Below are 18,024 nucleotides of genomic sequence, written 5' to 3'. Positions count from 1 at the left end.
GAATAAGAATAAAAAAAACAATGAGCAGTGATCACATCCAAGCTTCTTCAAGGCTAACATGACAGCAACTCGTCTGCAACAGCAAAACCGTCTTTCAGCGCTAGATGCGCAACCATCCATGTAGCACCGAAGATGAAAATAATTTCATAAAAATGTAATGTAAATTGCAAAATGCTTGCATGATATGAAGTATTAGTATAACGGTCAAAATAAGCGTTGTTGGGTTGAGTTTTAAATGCTATTACAATTCATATATTAGCCAATGAGTGGTATTATGAACATTATTTTATTTTGCATATAAAAGTTGTTTTAATGAAATTTTTGCATGACATTAAGCTTATTATGAAAACAATCAAAAATGGTTTGATATTCATGACACCACTTGAGCTGGAAGTGGTAAAAAGAGGCCAATAAATGATGGTGATACTCGACGCAATGACTTACAAATGAGTTCACCTGCTGTATCGAAAGTATGCAAGAAACTTCTAAAGCGTTAAATAACGACACTCTCACTGAAGACTTATTTCAAACCCTATATAGCGACCCATTGCGGCTCTCTTCGCGAAAGTAAGGTTAATGTGCGGAAGGGAGCGACATATGCTAGATGCGAGGGCCGTAACAGGTAGCGGCAACAGTATCTCTTGCTGGGCTAGTTGGTCTGACATTGTGTTTAACCAAAGGAAAAAACAGCGCTAAATATTAGACAGAACACACAGAAAGACGAACGGGACAGGCGCTGACTCCAACTGAGTTTATTGAAAGACACGTGTACAAATATATAGCCCGAAGGCGGTGAACGCCTGCGCATGTCCTGAAATGTAGGACGGCACTTGACTATACATTGTCAAGACGAACGTTTCATCTGAAAGCAACATCAAGGCACATTACGTCGATGCCAAAAAAAAAAATCATTTCTGCTATGCCGCAATCAGTAACCGACGAACTGAAGGAAGTGATGGCATCACCTACCATCCCATTACCCACTGTTACATATTCCGGTTTACCTTACATCGATGGATACATTAAGTTAATCAACTTCGGGTGTGACGCTAGCGCTATTCTTCTTTAAACTAGCGAAGAAGCAGCCCCGTGCAGTATATACTCTTCAACGAGGACAATATTCTGAAGAATATTAACGAATTAAGAACATTAACGAGAGGCCAACTCCTTATGTGCACAAGCCGTACAGGAAGATTTTGAGACTGAATTTTCTAGACATAGGTCGCATTTTGATGAATTGATGAATATGTAGAGCAATGTGTAACTTTGACGGATAACTTTTTATTGTTTGCCGCTCTTTTCAATTCTGCATAGGTGTTTATGCCCATTTCCTTGATTAAAAGTAGACGCAAGACTACATATATATCTTCGATATTTCAACCGACTGATATGTTTTGAACGAAGTTAGAACAGCCCACTCCACTAGACAAGTGACATTTTAGCTATATGAGTAGATTTTTGTTCTTTACTCTGAATCTGAGACGCGCCATGAATTTTCGCCTGTACCTCTTTTGATCTAAGCGAAAACGGTAGCTGTTAATAGACTCTCCACCCAACAGTTCACCATGCACTCACGTCAGGCCGCGCTACACCTGCTTACAACATTCAACGGCACATTACATAGCGTGGTAAATTCATTTTTGTACAAAACGTAGGGGCAAAAAATGTTGGAGTGTAACCGAAGCTTCATTCGACCGTGCACGGCCGCACAGATGAAGGCGCGCGCGCGCGCGTGAGTGGATTGTTGACTGTATTTTATTTCTCGTACACGATAAATGTTCGATGCTGACTACGGCCTTTGTGTAAACCATAAGGGGCGAAATGTCAGAACATGCCGGTTGCAACTGACGCAGGCGGAGCTATAAGCGAGCGCGTTTCCCTTGCACGTGAACGGCTGTAGCGGAGGAGCAGGAGTGGGGCGGTGGCGACTCCCCTGAGGCGCGGCGGGCGGCGGAAACAGACCCCATTGGAGAGACCGTAAGAGAAGAGTGTGCGGTTTCCGCCCACACCGGTCCGCGCAGGACGTCCTGCTCCAACTTCACAAAGAAGTCTTGGCTCCGGTCGAATACCCCAGTAGCGACAAGGTGGTCCTCGCCTTGGACCTCAAAGGGGCCTTCGAAAATGTAACCCACGACATCATCCTAACACATTTGTCGCAGACAAACTGTGGACATTATACGTTTAGGTACATCCGACAGTTCCGCACTGATCGGCAAACCTATATACGTATCCAAGACCAGGAGCATGGCCCTTGCCCTTTGGGTACGCGAGGAACTCCACGGGAGCGGTCCTCTCTCCCCTCCTCTTTAACCTCGCCATGGCTCACCTCCCCCCATTGCTTAATGATGTCCCAGGCATCAGGAATGCTCTGTATGCCGGCGACATCACGCTCTGGGCAACACATGGGTCGCTAGGGCAGATCGAGGCCAACCTGCAACAAGCGGCGACTATCGCGGACGGATGTGCTCGTCGCTGGGGCCTGGAATGCTCTCCGACCAAATCAGAATTCGTACACCTCCGGCCCAACCCGAAGTGTACCACTAAAATTGCCCTTGCCCTTGCTAGCGGCCCCATCCCTGAACGAAATGAGATAAGAGTGTTGAGACTCTTTATTCACTGCAATCGCAAGATTGACACAACCTTGCAGAAGCTCTGCAAGATTGGAGACCAGGTGGGCCGCATGGTCCGTCGGGTATCTAACAAGCGGATGGGGGGGGGGGGGGGTTACGATGCAAAGACGCCCTGAGGCTGGCCAATGCATTCGTGACCAGCCGGATACTCTATGCGGCACCCTACCTCCACTTGCGGAAATGTGATGAAAGCGCCCTAGAGGTGATCCTTCGCAAAATATATAAGCGCGCCCTCGACCTCCCCATAACGACGTTCAATCAAAGGCTCAGTGCTCTATAGATGACCAACACGTTTTCAGAGTTGCAGGAGGCGCACTTAAGCAACCAATACTTGCGGTTAAGCAAATCACCTGCAAACAAACGCCTCCTATAGACCGCCTGCACATTGCTTACAATGCGCGAACAGAGGAACGAACAGAAGTTCCAGAGGACTGGCGCTACGCGCTCAAGGTTCAACCTCTGCCACAAAACATGACAAAGGAGACTCACGAGGGCCGTCGCATAGCGCGTGCGGCGAACCTAAAAGAGCGCTACGGCTCTCGTCACGGAGTCCTCTACACTGATGCTGCTGGCCCACACCATGGAGGGTGGTACACGGCCGCGGTCATCCACCAGAACACATACATTCAGGGACTCACTTTCCGCACCCAAAACATCACACACGCAGAGGAGGTCGCCATAGCGCTGGCCGCTGCAGAGCATGACTCCTGGGTTATCATCACTGACTCCCGGGGAGCTTGTCGAAATTTAGAGCAAGGGCGCATTTCGCAACGCGCCGCCGAAATCCTCCGCAGATGCGAGTACCGGGATCGCCCGGACACACGTGTCGTCATCAGGGCCCCAGCACATGCGGGACACGAGGGGAACGAGGCCGCAGATGCCTCAGCCCGCGCGCTTAACCACCGGGCATCGCCTCAACTCCCGCCGCTTGAGGAACTGGAACCCAATCCGGCCGTTACCTACAAAGAAATTGCTGACTTGTACAAAACTCGACACTGTCTTTTTCACCCCCCCCCCCCCCCCCCGTTAAAGGACTAACTGAAACTGAGGAGCGCTGGCTCCTTCGTCTATACACCAATACAGTTCTGTGTCCGGCAGTACTGCAGTATTTCAATCCAGCTTTTAATGGCGAATGACCGCGTGCGCATTTTCAGATGTGTTCCATATGGTGTGGGCTTGCCCCTCCAACCCCGCTTACTCCCCTTTCCCTTCACCCACCCGAGAGAGCTGGGAGGCTGCCCTGCTCGGCTGCTCAACCTTGGAGAGCCAACGTGCTCTCGTGGCTAGGGAAGCCACAGGAGTACCGGACCTAAACTTTGTAAGAGGCTGGCCCTTAAAACCTGCCTCCCACCTTTTTTTCTCTCTCTCTCATGTAAATATTATCTAATAAATGTTTTTCACCACCACCACCTCCCTCGAGACCGGCCGTGGCCTGCGCCTCGTCGGGAGCGCCGGGCAAGAAGAGGGATTCGGCGGCTCCATGAGACTCAGCGAGCCGCTATTCAAGAACTGTTTTGTAACGTTTGTGACCCAGCTGTATAGCATTTAAAATAAATACACCAGTGCTTACAATGAAAATGACAGCGGCGCTCAATAGCCCCATTTTCTGTTGCGATTAACAGTCGCCATGATACAAAGAGTGCTGGGGCCCAAGGTTTGCGCGGATAACAGGTGAGGCTGATTCCTAATCGGCAGCAGCTGTCAGCACCCTTTTATCCTGCCCGCATTCTGGATCGTGAATTTACTGCGAACGCTGTTTCTGGAAGAGAAAGGTGGCTAAAATTTGTCACAACTCATTATACACCACTTGCTGCTGCGCATCCTCCGTGCATTGTCAACAGATTAATCTTACGTTTTTCAAATAACTACACAATGAACTATAGCTATTCATGTGCACGGTGTTGTTACCTGCGCTACGAAAACTGATCGATACGAAGGAAATGAAACGACATCCAGGAGCTCTGGGAATATAAAAACCAGCATATAAGGGACGCATTTCTTTGATTAACGGCGGCTCAACTTCAAATCATCATCATCATCATCATCAGCCTGATTATACCCACTGCAGGGCGAAGACCTCTCCCATATTTCTCCACTTACCCGGTTCTGTGCTAGCTGCATCCACTTGACCCCTGCGAACTTCTTAATCTCATCCGCCCACCTAACTTTCTGCCGCCCCCTGCTACACTTTCCTTCCCTTGGAATCCAGTTTGTTACCCTCAGCGACCATCGGTTATCCTCTCTTCGCACTACATGTCCTGCCCGTATGTCCATTTCTTCTTCTTAATTTCTACTAGAATGTCGGTAACTTGAGTTATTTCTTTGACCCACTCTGCACGCTTTCTATCTCTTAATGTTACCCCTACCATTTTTCGTTCCATAGCCCTCTGGGTTGTCCTCAACTTAAGTAGAACTCTCTTGGTTAGCCTCCACGTTTCAGCCCCATAGGTGAGTACAGGCAAGATGCAACTGTTGTATACTTTCCTCTTGAGCGATACCGGTAAGCTGCTAGTCATAATCTGTGAGTGCTTGCCAAATGCGCTCCATCCCAATCGTATCCTTCTTGTTATTTCCTTTTCGTGGTCCGGATCTGCGGTTACTACCTGTCCTAAGTAGACATATTCGCCTACTACTTCCAGTATTTCGCTACCTAATGTAAACTGCTGTTCCTTCCCGAGGCTGTTGAACATTACCTTAATCTTCTCCATATTGATTTTCAAGCCTACCTTTCTACTTTTCCTGCCTAGGTCATCAATCATTATTTGCAGTTCATCCCCCGAGTTGCTTAGCAAGGCAATGTCATCAGCAAATCGCAGATTACTGGGGTATTCTCCATCTACCCTTATCCCTAACTTCTCCCATTCCAAGTCTCTGAATACTTCCTCTAAACAAGCTGTGAATAGTACTGGGGAGATTGTGTCTCCTTGCCTAACACCTTTCTTTATGGGAATTTTGTTACTTTCTTTATGCAGAACTATGGTTGCTGTGCAGCCGCTATATATATCTTCCAGCACTTTCACGTATGGCTCGTCTACCCCCTGATTTCGCAATGCCTGCATCACCGCCGATGTTTCAACTGAGTCAAATGCTTTTTCGTAATCAATAAATGCTATGTATAAGGGCTAGTTATATTCCGAGCATTTTTTTATCACCTGATTGATGGTATGGATATGATCGATAGTAGAGTACCGTTTCCGAAACCCTGCTTGATCCTTTGCTTGATTGCAGTCTAAGGTTGTCCTGATTCTATTAGCGATTACCTTAGTAAATACCTTATACGTAACAGACAGTAAGCTGATTGGTCTGTAATTTTTAAGGTCCTTAGAGTCCCCTTTCTTGTGAATGAGGATAATGTTTGCATTCTTCCATGATTCCGGTACCGTCGATGACACCAGGCACTGCGTATACAGGGTGGCCAGGTTTTCTAGCCCGATATCCCCCCCGTCCTTCAGCAAATCTGTAGTTATCTGATCCTCTCCAGCTGATTTCCCCCTTTTCATAGTTTCTAGTGCTTTCTTCACCTCGTCCTTCGTCACTGGTGGAACGTCTGACTGTTTTTCCCTACCGCCAATCTCATTACGGTCCTGACTACTTTGGCTACTGTAGAGATCTGTATAGAACTCCTCGGCTACTTTGACTATCTTTTCCATATTAGTGATGACTTTGCCCACCTTGTTTTTTATCGCATACATCTGGTTTTTGCCTATGCCCAATTTCTTCTTTACCGCTTTAAGGCTTCCCCTGTTCTTTACAGCATGCTCAATTATCTCCATGTTATACTTCCTAATATCGGCCACCTTGCGCTTATTGATTAGCTTTGATATCTCGGCCAATTCGATCTGGTCTGTTGGATTGGAAGCTTTCATACTCTGGCGTTTCTTAATCAAATCTTTCGTCTCCTTAGACAGCTTACCGGTATCCTCCGGTAAGCTGTCCGGTATCAACTTCAAATACTTAGCCTTTTATCGCTTTCTTGATCATTCAACATTTTTTCCTTGAAAAAAAAAGTATACCTGTGTTAATGTTAACCGAGAGACGCGAGACATGTTGTAAACATTCGAGTTCTTGCGAGAGCGTATCTTTTACTACTCCCTAGTGTTATGGAGCATAAAGCAGATAGGACGCAACAAGAACGAACGTTTTATCCAGGTAGCTCCTTTTATAGCCAGCTGGTGACGTTGTCGGTCATGACAAGGTTTGCCGACGACGCATCATCTCTCCCCCCCTTAAAGATTCAAGCGTACAGGTGGCCGTCGCTGTCTGGTTGATCTTCGCAAACCTAGCGGTCCAGTTTCCTTCTCGGAGAATGCAGTGCTATCTTGGGACGTGGTCGGAGGGTCGTCCGCAGGTTCCTGCTTGCTAACTTTTCCAGAAGCTTTGTCTTCAGATTCAGTCCGACTTCTCAGTTAGTCCAAGTTCCGCCGCTGAAGGCCTTGCTCCGAGTCAACAGAGACCATCCTGGACCCCTGTTGACCATGCACTACTCCTGGAATCCACCTGCGTCTTGCTCTGAAATTGCGCATCCAGACCGGTTCTCCAACATCAAATTTAGTCGCAGTTACTCTTCGCTGGCTTTCTGCCGACTTCTCACCGGGCGTGATGCAGTCCATCTTTGTTCTTATCTGGTAACCGAATAAGTGTTCCGCGGGCGATTTGCCATCCTTTACAGGCGTTCGGCGATATCGGAACAAAAACCGAGCTATACGCATTTCCAGATCTTTTCCAGGACAGCTCTTTCGGCTAAACCATTTGATTGTGGGTGATAAGGGGCTGTTGTGAGTTGCTTTACGAGTTTCGTGCCAGAATCTCGCGAAAAACGGCGCCCACAAATTGTGGACCGTTATCGGAAACGAAAGTTTTTGGAAGGCCGAAGCGTGCAAATATTGACCGCATTGCAAATTACGAGCGCTGCGACGGAGAACAACAACGAGAAAATAATGACAAGTACAGGCGCTCGTTGTTGCTCTCTCTCGTTGTTGTTCTCCGTCGCAGCGCTCGTAATTTGCAATCATGTACCAACTAGCTCAACTTTCCGTATTACTGCAAAATATTGACCGTAGTGCGTCGACCGTTGTTTGCGATGTGGCAATTTGCATTGGGATTGCTTCCATCCCTTTCGTTTCGGAGTCTACGACGACCAATACCATATGTCCGTCCACTGGTCCTGCGAAATCTGCGTGTAGTCAGCTCCATCTTTCCCCGGTTCCTGGCCACGCCAAAGGTATCTGTGCTGGTGGCATCGCAGCAGCCTGTGCACAAATACCGCAAGATTTTACCAGTCGCTCAATGTCAGAATCCAGACCCGGGTACCAAAACAGCGTTCTCGCCGTGCTTTTCATGGCCGTCATACCCGGATGCGTCTCATGGAGCAGACACAAAGGCTTTGCAGCCGCCATAGGTAGAACAATGCGATGTCCCCAGTACACCAAATTGTGGCTCACGGTTAGCTCTGTTCTTCTGTTGAAGTACGACCGGATATGCTCAAGATCCTGCAGTTGATACGGTGGCCATCCGTCGGCAATCCACCTCTTGACCTGTTGAAGAGTGGCGTCTCGGTTTGTCATTTGTTCAACCTCCCGGGCGGTGACCGCAGTTTCCTCAAGACATTGCGCATACAAAACATACTCGTCGGCAGCGACATCCCGTGGCTCCGTAACCGGCAATGGCAAGCGACTGGAGGCGTCGGCATTGGAATTCTCACTGCCCTTGCGGTACTGCAATGTATAGCTGTAGTTGCCGAGGAACAAGGCCCAGCGCTGGATTCTCGCAGCCGCCATCGGTGGTATTGCTTTGCCTGGATTGAATAAACCAGTAAGAGGATTGTGGTCGGTTACTAACACGAACTGATGTCCATACAAGTAGTCCCTCAACCGTGCGACACCGAACACTAGGGCCAGTGCTTCTTTTTCTAACTGAGAGTAGTTACGCTCTGCATTTGTGAGCATCCTGGACCGGAATCCGATGGGGTAGTCAACACCGTTCACGCGGTGGGACGAAATGACCTCAATGTCTACTGGTGACGCGTCGCACTCGAGCCGCAGGGGCATATCCCGGTCGAAATGAACAATGAACTTGGAAGTTACAAATCCTGCCTAATTTTCTGAACAGCTTTTGCTTGTTCCTTGTTCCACTGCCACTTGGCCCCTTTAGCTAGGAGGGCGTACAACGGAGCCAACACACTGGCCAGATTGTGCAAGAACTTGCCGTAGTAATTTAAGAGTCCGAGAAAAGCTTCCAGCTCACTCACCGAAGTAGGTGTCGGGGTTTCGACAACGGCTTTGATGTTATCATCCTTCTATCGCAGACCCTTAGCGTCTATCCGATGACCGAGAAAAGTTACTTCGTGTTGTCGGAATTTGCACTTTTCCTTGTGCAGTCGGAGACCGTACTCCCGCAGCCGCTGCAGCACCCTCTTCAGCCTTGATACACCGTTCTTTTTTTCACCGATGATAATATCATCCAGGAACACATGCACTCCTGAAATATCGCCCAACATCACGTCCATCCGCCTCTGGAATATAGCTGGGGCAGAACTCATGAGGTAATCGGTTGAAACACAAGAGGCCTTTCTGAGCATTCAGGACTGTTATCTTTTTGGCATCCTCGTCTAAAGGTAGGTGGTTGTAAGCTTGGCGTAAATCCAACGTCGTAAATACTTCTCCGCCATTTAGCTTAGTAAAAATGTCGTCCACTCGAGGCAATGGGTACTGTTCCATCACAGTGGCTGCATTCACTGTCATACGAAAGTCTCCGCACACTCGGATAGACCCATCGCCCTTTACAACGGATACCACTGGTGTTGCCCATTCGGCGCTTTTCACCGGCGCCAGGACATCTTGTGCAACCAGTTGGTCCAGCGCTTCCGACATCTTATCCCTCAAAGCGTAGGGGAGCGTACGGGCCTTAAAAAACCTTGGGCACGCATTCTCTTTCAGCTGCAAGGTCACCGGTGGTCCCTTGCATACGCCGAGTCCTGGAGCAAACACGTCAGCATATTCGTTGAGCAGCTGTTGCAGTTCTGTGCTGGCAGCTTTTATCTCGACCGGTTGCACAGTCGCGACGACACGTGACAACATTGCCACCCCAGCCTCGTTGATTGCTTTGATTGTGCCTCTGCCGCACAAAGATGGTCCGACGCTGTCGGCCACTATGACCGTACCCTGAATGCATTTCCCGTCACACGTAGCAGTCATACTGAGCTGGCCGACAACTGGTAGTTCCTTAAGAGGCAGGATAGCTTAAGCTGTGATTTGCGCAACGGTGGCCACAGCGTCTCGTACTTCCGGAACGTAGTTACGGAGATGACACTCACAGGTGATCCTGTGTCCACCAGCATAGTAAGAGGGACGTTATTCCAATTAATGTTCTTGTAAATTGACCGAACCTTGCGGATGCTTGCTTCTTGGTGGAGAGCCGTTGAAATCGTGTACAGGGCTTCGCTATCGCCCGAGCTCACGACCCCTGCTGCCGCCATTGCGTACGAGCCCTGGCCTCGTTGGCCTGCCGGGTGCGATACGTGCCAAAGAGAACTTTTGCTGGACTGGCACATTCGGCGGAAAATGTCCTCGTTCACAGTACCGATGGCACACCGCGTGAAGGTGTTTGCATTCCGCCTCGGTGTGCGACTCGCCACCTCGCCACCACACCTTCCACATGTATCGCGCGTCTCCACCTTTGGACACGGCTTCGATGAACGGCTCTTTTGTCGGACAAAATGTACCGCTCCTGGCTCTGCAGAGTGCATGCTTTTGTCGTTCTGGGAGGCTTTCTGTGCCGAGACAGCAAAATATTCCGCCTGCTCTAGTGTAAGCTTCCGTTGAGTCAGTAAATGTCCCCGGACGTCTTCATCTTACACACGGCACACAATCCTGTCCCGTAACATGCGTTCCAGTGACGTTCCGAAGTTGCACTTCCCCGTTAATCATCTAATCTCCACAATGAAGTCATGGACAGACTCCCCTTCCTTTTGCGAGCGCATGAAGAAAGCATAACTTGCAGCGATCTCGTTAACTTGTGGAGCGTCGTGGTCTTCCAAATGCCGGACTTTTTCGAAGCCCAGCTCATTCACTTTTTTTGGATGGCACCGCCCCTGAACCACTCGCACCGCACTGTCCGTGAGCGAATCTATGAGCAGCGCTCGCTTCTTCGTTGGTTCCGCGATGCTATGTGCTTCGAAGTAAGCCTCTAGCCGAACACGATACGTAGGCCGCGTGCCTTCTGCATCTGTGAATTCCGGTGGCCGCCCAGCACTTATTCTTGCGCAGGTAAATTCGTCTAGCGCTAGCGCGCTTCCTCGTCGCCACTGTTATAGAGCATAACGCAGGTAGGACGCAACAAGAACGAACGCTTTATTCAGGTAGCGCCTTTTATAGCCCGCCGGTGACGTTGTCATGACCACGTGGTGACATCACGTGGTCCTGACAAGGCTTGCCGACCACGCATCACCTAGTATATCAGTTAATTTGCCGCCCGAATGCAATTCCTGGCACACAAAATAAAAGAAAAACTCCGTGAGCATATTTTCGCGCTTATTGCTCGAGAAGCAGTGCATCTGAGCTGACGATATCTCAGTCCCCATTTATCGCGGAAGGTTGTGCCGAGCAAACTGAAAGTTTTCTCCCGGCGACGCCGCGGTTAATGGCAGACTTGTACAAGTTTCACAATTCATTTTCTTTATGTGCACTCTCTTTAGCAACATATTGATACGTGGCAAGGTAAGGCCAAGAAATTAGTCCAAAATGACTGCGAACACAGCACACAGAAACACAGCAGCGTTAACCGGGCACCAACCGACACTGCTCGCACGTCGTCTTTACCAAAACTCACGAGCTGCTTCTTCTTCCGTTCCGTCCTTATGCAGATACCAGTGCATGCACCCCTATTGTAGCACTACCTCGCCGGCTGAAAACACCGTCACGGTGCGTACTGTAGCGTCCAAACCAGCTCCAAGCCAGGGTCCAAACCAGGGTCCGTGTAGTACGACTTGAGGCGTGCAACATGGACCGTCTCGGTGCGCGGTGTAGAGGTATGCGTTTCGGGGTGCAAGGGCGCAATTTCATATGTCACTGGAGTTACTTGTCGTAAAATACGGTAGGGTTCTGTATGACGGGGCAAAAGTTTAGCCGAGAGGCCAACGCGGCGAGCTGGGGTCCAAAGCAGAACGAGAGAGGCGCAAGAATACGGTGTGTTGCGACGGCAGGAATCATAGCGACGTTTCTGGGAGTGCTGGCAGGCTGGGAGTCGATTGCGAGCAACAACGCGAGCAGCATCAGCTCGGGCTATGGCATCACGAGCATATGAGCTGGCAGTGGTGGCCGAAGGGAGCAGGCTGTCAAAAGGAAGCAGAGGTTCACGGCCGTATAGAAGATAGAAGGGGGAGTAGCCGGTAGTGTCGTGACGCGACGAATTGTATGCGAATGTCAGAAATGGCAGCGTTATGTACCAGTCGCGGTGGTCATCAGAAACGTAGATAGACAGCATGTCAGTTAATGTCCAGTTAAGGCGTTCAGTAAGCCCGTTCGTCTGTGGATGGTAGGCAGTCGTGAAAGAATGACGAACATTGCACAATCGTAGGATCTCGTCAACTATACGCGCAAGAAAGCAACAGCCACGGTTGCTGAGCATTTGTCGGGGAGCTCCGTGGACGAGTACAACGTCGTTGGCGGGAGGAAAGCAGCGACATCAATTGCACAACTGGTTGGTATTGCTCGTGTGACCGCGTAGCGTGTGGTCTAATCAGTGGCCACCGCAATCCATTTGTTCCCCGATGCGGATAGTGGAAAAGGCCCTAGAAGATCCAGACCCACTCGAGAAAATGGGTGTATGGGGATGTCGATAGGCTGCGGGAGTCAAGATGGTAAAACTGGTGGCTTTTTGCGGCGTTGACAGCAGTCACAAGCAGCCACGTAGCGGCGGACTGTGCGGTATGTGCCTGGCCAAAAGAATCGACGGCGCACACTGTCTTATGTGCGAGAGATGCCTAGATGACCTGCTGTGGTAACGTCGTGAAGCTGTTTAAGGACGACTGTGCGTAGGTTCTGAGGGACTAGTAGAAGATCGAGGGGATCAGGTCGCATATTGTGCCGGTATAAGGTGCCGTCGTGGAGCACGAACAAACGAAGGGAAGGGTCATGGCGACCGGCGCTGAGGCGATTGATAATTTCGCGAAGCTAAGGGTCCTGAAATTGCTCCCGGCGAATGTTGGAAAAGTCAGAAATAGAGAGCACGCAGGCGCCATATTGTCACATTCAAGTTTGCTTGGCTGGTCGACTGGATGACGGGACAGGCAACTGGCGTCTCGTGCAACTGGCCAGACTTATAAACTACTAAAAAATTGCACTCCTGAAGGCGCAAGGCCCAACGTCCAAGGCGGCCAGTAGGCTCTGAGTGTGCAAAGCCAACACAATGCGTGGTGGTCAGTGACTACTGTGAATGGCTGCCCATACAAGTAAGGGCGGAACTTCGTAATGGCCCAAACTAGGGCTAAGCACTGACGTTCAGGGATGCAATAATTCTGTTCGGCACCAGAGAGGAGTCGGCTGGCATAGGCGATGACGCGAGGGGAACCGAGCTGACGCTGTACGAGAACGGCACCAATTCCATGACCACTTGCGTCGGTGCGTACTTCTGTGGGCGCTGACGGATTGAAGTGAGGCAACACTGGCGGACCGGTGAGGTGGGCAATAAGAGCGACGAAGGCGGTCGATTGTTTCTGGCCACAGGAAAATAGACCCCTGTTTTTTTCAGAAGCTGCGTGAGTGGACGGGCGATTTCCGCGATGTTTGGTACAAACCTCCAGAAATATGAGCAAAATCCGAGGAAGCTACGCACGTCGCTGCTATACTTCGGTATAGGAAAATCACTTCAGCGCGAATTTTGTCGGGGTCCGGCTGGATGCCTTTGGTGTTGACCAAGTGTCCTAGCACCTTGAGTTCCCGGCGACCAAAGCTATACTTTTTGGAGTTCAACTGAAGGCCAGCTCGTCGGAAGACGCCATTAATAGCCGAAACGTGATGGAGGTGGCCCTCAAAGGTTGATGAAAATACGATGACGTCATCGAGGTAGCACAAACATGTGGTCCATTTAAACCCGCGTAGTAAAGAGTCCATCATGCGCTCGAAGGTTGCAGGGGCATTACATAAGCCGAAAGGCATCACCTTGGATTGGTAGAGGCCATCTGGGGTGACAAAAGCCGTCTTTTCACAATCTCTTTCGTAAACAGAGATCTGCCAATATCTAGAACGGAGATCGATGGAGGAGAAGTAGTTGGCATCATGCAGGCAGTCGAGGGCGTCATCGATCCTTGGAAGAGGGTACACGTCTTTCTTGGTTATCTTATTTAGGTGTCGATAATCTATGCAAAACCTCCAGCTGTTGTCTTTCTTTTTAGCGAGTACTACCGGAGAGGCCAGGGGCTGCTCGACGGCTCAATAATGTTGCTGGACAACATTTTCTCCACTTCCTGAATGAGCCGGTGTTCGGGAACAGCAACTTTGTAAGGCCGTCTGTGAATAGGGCGGGCATCTCCAGTATCGATGCGATGTGTGACGACGGACGTTTGGCCCAGGGGTCCGTGACCGAAATCAAAAATGTCGCTGTATGACCGCAAAAGGCCAGCAAGGGCGCTTGCATATTCGGGACGCAGGTCAGAGGAAACCATGCCTGAGATGCGGTCCTCCGGACTATGTGACGGGACAGGTTGTGCAGGTACCTCAGCGTGACGGTCGGACCGCACTGCATAAATAGTAAAGCTGGACAAAGGTGACAGCTCGGCAAGGAAAATTCCCACCGGGAGAACTTGCGAAGATATGCTGACGTTGAGTACGGGAATGTAGGTGAGGTTATTCTCGACGTGTACAATGTTATGAGGTAGGACGATGTTGCGCTGTAGAGTGACGTCAGTGATGGGGTTGACAAAGTAGTCGCCTTCAGGAAGGGAGGGAAAACGTTACATGGGCACGTATACTGCCGCATCGGGCGGTAGGCGAGGAAATGTACTGGAGCGGAGGCGAGGCTGGGATTGCTCAGCACTAGGGTCGTGAACACAATGGGACAGGGCTAGGCGCAGAAGTCCGCAGGCACAGTCAATGAGAGCGGAATGGGCTGTTAAAAAGTCTAGGCCTAAAATCACGTCTTGAGCACAAGTAGTAAGGACGGCGAAGAGCACAGGGACGTGATGGCCGGCGATGCTGACGCGCCCAGTGCACATTCCGATGATGGGAGTGGGGGTCGGTTCCGAGTTGACAGTCCGGGTCGGTAATGCAGCGTCACTCCCGGGCGCTGCACTCGCTAGTTTCCCGAGTAGGTGCCAGTGCATGATGGGGAGGAGCTGCGAAGAGGGACCGGTGAGCGGGATCGACGAGCTAGTGGGGATGGAGATCGGCTGGCGCGGCGGGCAGTGGGGACCGTTTCGTTGCGAGGCTGATCTGTTTGAGGAAGATAATGTCCAGGTGCATCATAGGCGGGGCGGGGCTCGTCTGGTTGGGCAGGGAAGCGTCGAGGTCCATTGTAGTATCGACGGTCAGCGTTGTAATAAGAGCGAGGGGCGAAGAAGGTACGGCTACGGCAATAACGAAATGTAAGGCCAGCGCGACAGCAAATGAAGCAAATTGGCCTGTCGTCTGACGTGCGCCACTCTGCAGGATTGCGGCTAAGGTAGCGACGTGGGGACGCCTGGCTCGCGGTAGCAGCAGCCACTACAGGAACAGGGTGCGTTGGTGACGGTGGCGGCACGGGGGCTGGAGGAGATGCCGACGTTGGCGAGTTCTTGGCGAACAACGGCCTGTATCATGGCTATAGTGTCGGGCAGCGGAGACGTGAGTGGTGCAGGAGTCAAGGCGTCGAGTTCTGTCCGGATGATCCGAGTGATGTTCGCTGAATGAGAAGGCTGTTCCAAAGGCGCCAGGTCAGCGCGGGATGATGTAGCCGCCATGTTTGGAAGGCGGTCAAAGCGATGTACGACACGGCGTTGTTTAGTCTGCTCGAATTTTCGACAGACTTGAAGTACCGCGTCGACGGTAGCGCAATCCGTACAGAAGAGGATGTTGAACGCATCATCCGCTATACCCATGAGGATATGCCCTATCTTGTCACTTTCTGGCATGGAGCTGTTCACCTTGCGGCACAACGAAATGACGTCTTGAATATAGGCAAGGTAAGACTCCGTGTGGGATTGGGTGCGAATGGAAAGTTCTGTTTTTGCTGCGCGAGCCCGCCCAATCGACTTTCCGAACGAGTCCTGTAGCTTTTGTTTACAGATTTCCCAGGTCACTAGCTCTTGCTCGTGATTTTGGAACCATGTCCGAGCTATTCCCGCCAAATAAAGATTACGTTCGCCAGCATAATGGTCGCGTCCCAGTGGTTGTTTCTGCTACAGCGCTCGTACTCATCTAGCCAGTCGTCAACGAGCGGCTTGTCTTCGCCATTAAAGATGGGAGGGTAGCGGATCTTCGTGAGTACCACTGGCTGAGCCGATGTTGCTGCGATGGTAGGGGCTGCCACGGAGGTCATAGTGGTCGTTGCTGACTTCTTTGTGAGTTCAGATAGGTGGCGGCCACTGCGCAAATCCAGCTTTCCTGTGCTATTTTGCTTTTATATTCTGAGCGCACGGGGATCTTTAGTCACCTCCACCAAGATTATACGTGGCAAGATAAGGCCAAGAGATTAGTCCAAGATGACTCCGCACACAGCACACAGAAATACAGCAGCGTTGTTGTAGTTGTTGCTGTCCAAATAACTTATGGCACATACCCACAGAGGGGGATTGGCCAGGAATTGGGTAGCAAAGAATTTTTTTTAAATATGCTTGCATAAAAAAATGATTTGAGGGGTAGAGGAAAGGAAACAAAACGGGAAATAAATGAAATATAAAATGAAAAGTGGTAACACTCACGGGATATTGACACTGTAATTGTAGAACAAGTGATGTTTAAATATTTAGCAAGGCAAACGATTTGATTGCAGTAAAACATTTTGCATGGCGGTAAAAACAAACCTGTGACTGTGCCCAGGAGGGTGGAGCCAAATGATAACAATGTCGGGCTGCTTAAACTAAGGCCAAGCTGTTGCAATGGCCTTTCCATCAACTGTCTTCTCAACATAGTGAAGCGGCGGCAAAACAATAAAAAGTGATCTAATGTTTTTTGTTCACCGCAAAATGCGCAGACGGGAGACAGTGCCAAACCAGACCTGTAAAGATAGAAATTTAAAGGTGGGATACGGCATCGCAGCCTTGTTAGAGAAATCTAAAGTTGCCGTGAATGACAATTTTCTATTCTACGAATAATTTAGATGCAGGTAGTCATCAGATCTTAAAAGATGTCCATTTTTCATATTTAATAGAACGTTTCTCCGAAACCTCGCTGCGGTCATGTAAGCTGTCGCCGGAAGGATAGATAATACGGGGCCATTAAGAGACTCTATCCAAATTGTCAGCATATTCATTTAAAGTCGCATTGCTGTGGCATAGTACCCATACCATATGTACAATTTTCAAATGTCTAGTGATCAGGGAGACAAATGTTTTTACTATTGCAGAATCCACCGACGAAGAGAGGAATGAACACAAGGATAGAGAGTCGGAAATTACAACCACTTTAGAAAAAGTGGAGTCTAATTTCCGTAAAGCAAGTACCACCGCCAGAAACTCCGCTTCAAAAATTGGGGTGAAGTCCGGAAGCCGGACAGAAAAAGACCAGTCTAAATGTAGACAATATATACCCACACCCGCCTTTTCATTACTTTGAGATGCGTCAGTAGCTACTACTAAACTAGCAGAAAAGCTTCTTAAATGATCTTCTAATAATTCATTAGTAAAAGCGTTAACCGGGCACCAACCGACACTGCTCGCACGTCGTCTTCACCAAAACTCACGAGCTTCTTCTTTTTCCGTGCTTATGCAGATACCAGTGCATGCACCGCCTAATGTAGCCATATCTAGCAATGTGAAACGTTAGCCTAGAGTCACTTCGGTTATATGCTGGCCGTGGATGCCGGCGTAGTAACTGGCTGATCCTCCTTGTCTGCATTCGTGTCTGGCTTTCTGCTTCCTTGATGTGACAGTGTGTCGGCAATGAAGCTAGCTGGCCCTGCTCGCACTTCCCCTGGCTTCCACAAGGCCATAGAATGAAAGACAACTAAAAAACTAGGCTGAAGTGGCCGGATAATACAAAAAAGTTTTTTAGGGTGTGACTGGTTTTCGGGGTCGTCATGTATTTATATTTTATATTCATTAGGGAGGCAATATACCCGCTCCCATCATTTTCCGAGAGCAGCACATTTAGGATCGTACCACATTTCACGTACCTGCAGCCTACCCGGCAGCCTACCCGGCAGCCTGGAGCAATGGTTTTCTTATCTTTGTGGCATCTTCGTAGCATCATTTGGTCCCATCGCC

The 18,024-nt window shown here is 49.7% G+C and overlaps 1 pseudogene; it reads left to right on the top strand.

The window, feature by feature from the left end:
- The first annotated feature begins 2,317 nt into the window (after window positions 1-2,317).
- Window positions 2,318-9,700, top strand: LOC146183749 (uncharacterized; annotated as a pseudogene).
- Window positions 9,701-18,024: the final 8,324 nt, after the last annotated feature.

This window comes from Amblyomma maculatum, chromosome 7, assembly GCF_055883805.1.
Source record: "Amblyomma maculatum isolate TAMU_Amacu chromosome 7, ASM5588380v1, whole genome shotgun sequence".
Classification (NCBI taxonomy): Eukaryota; Metazoa; Arthropoda; class Arachnida; order Ixodida; family Ixodidae; genus Amblyomma; species Amblyomma maculatum.
This window is presented reverse-complemented; position numbering and strand designations above follow the sequence as displayed.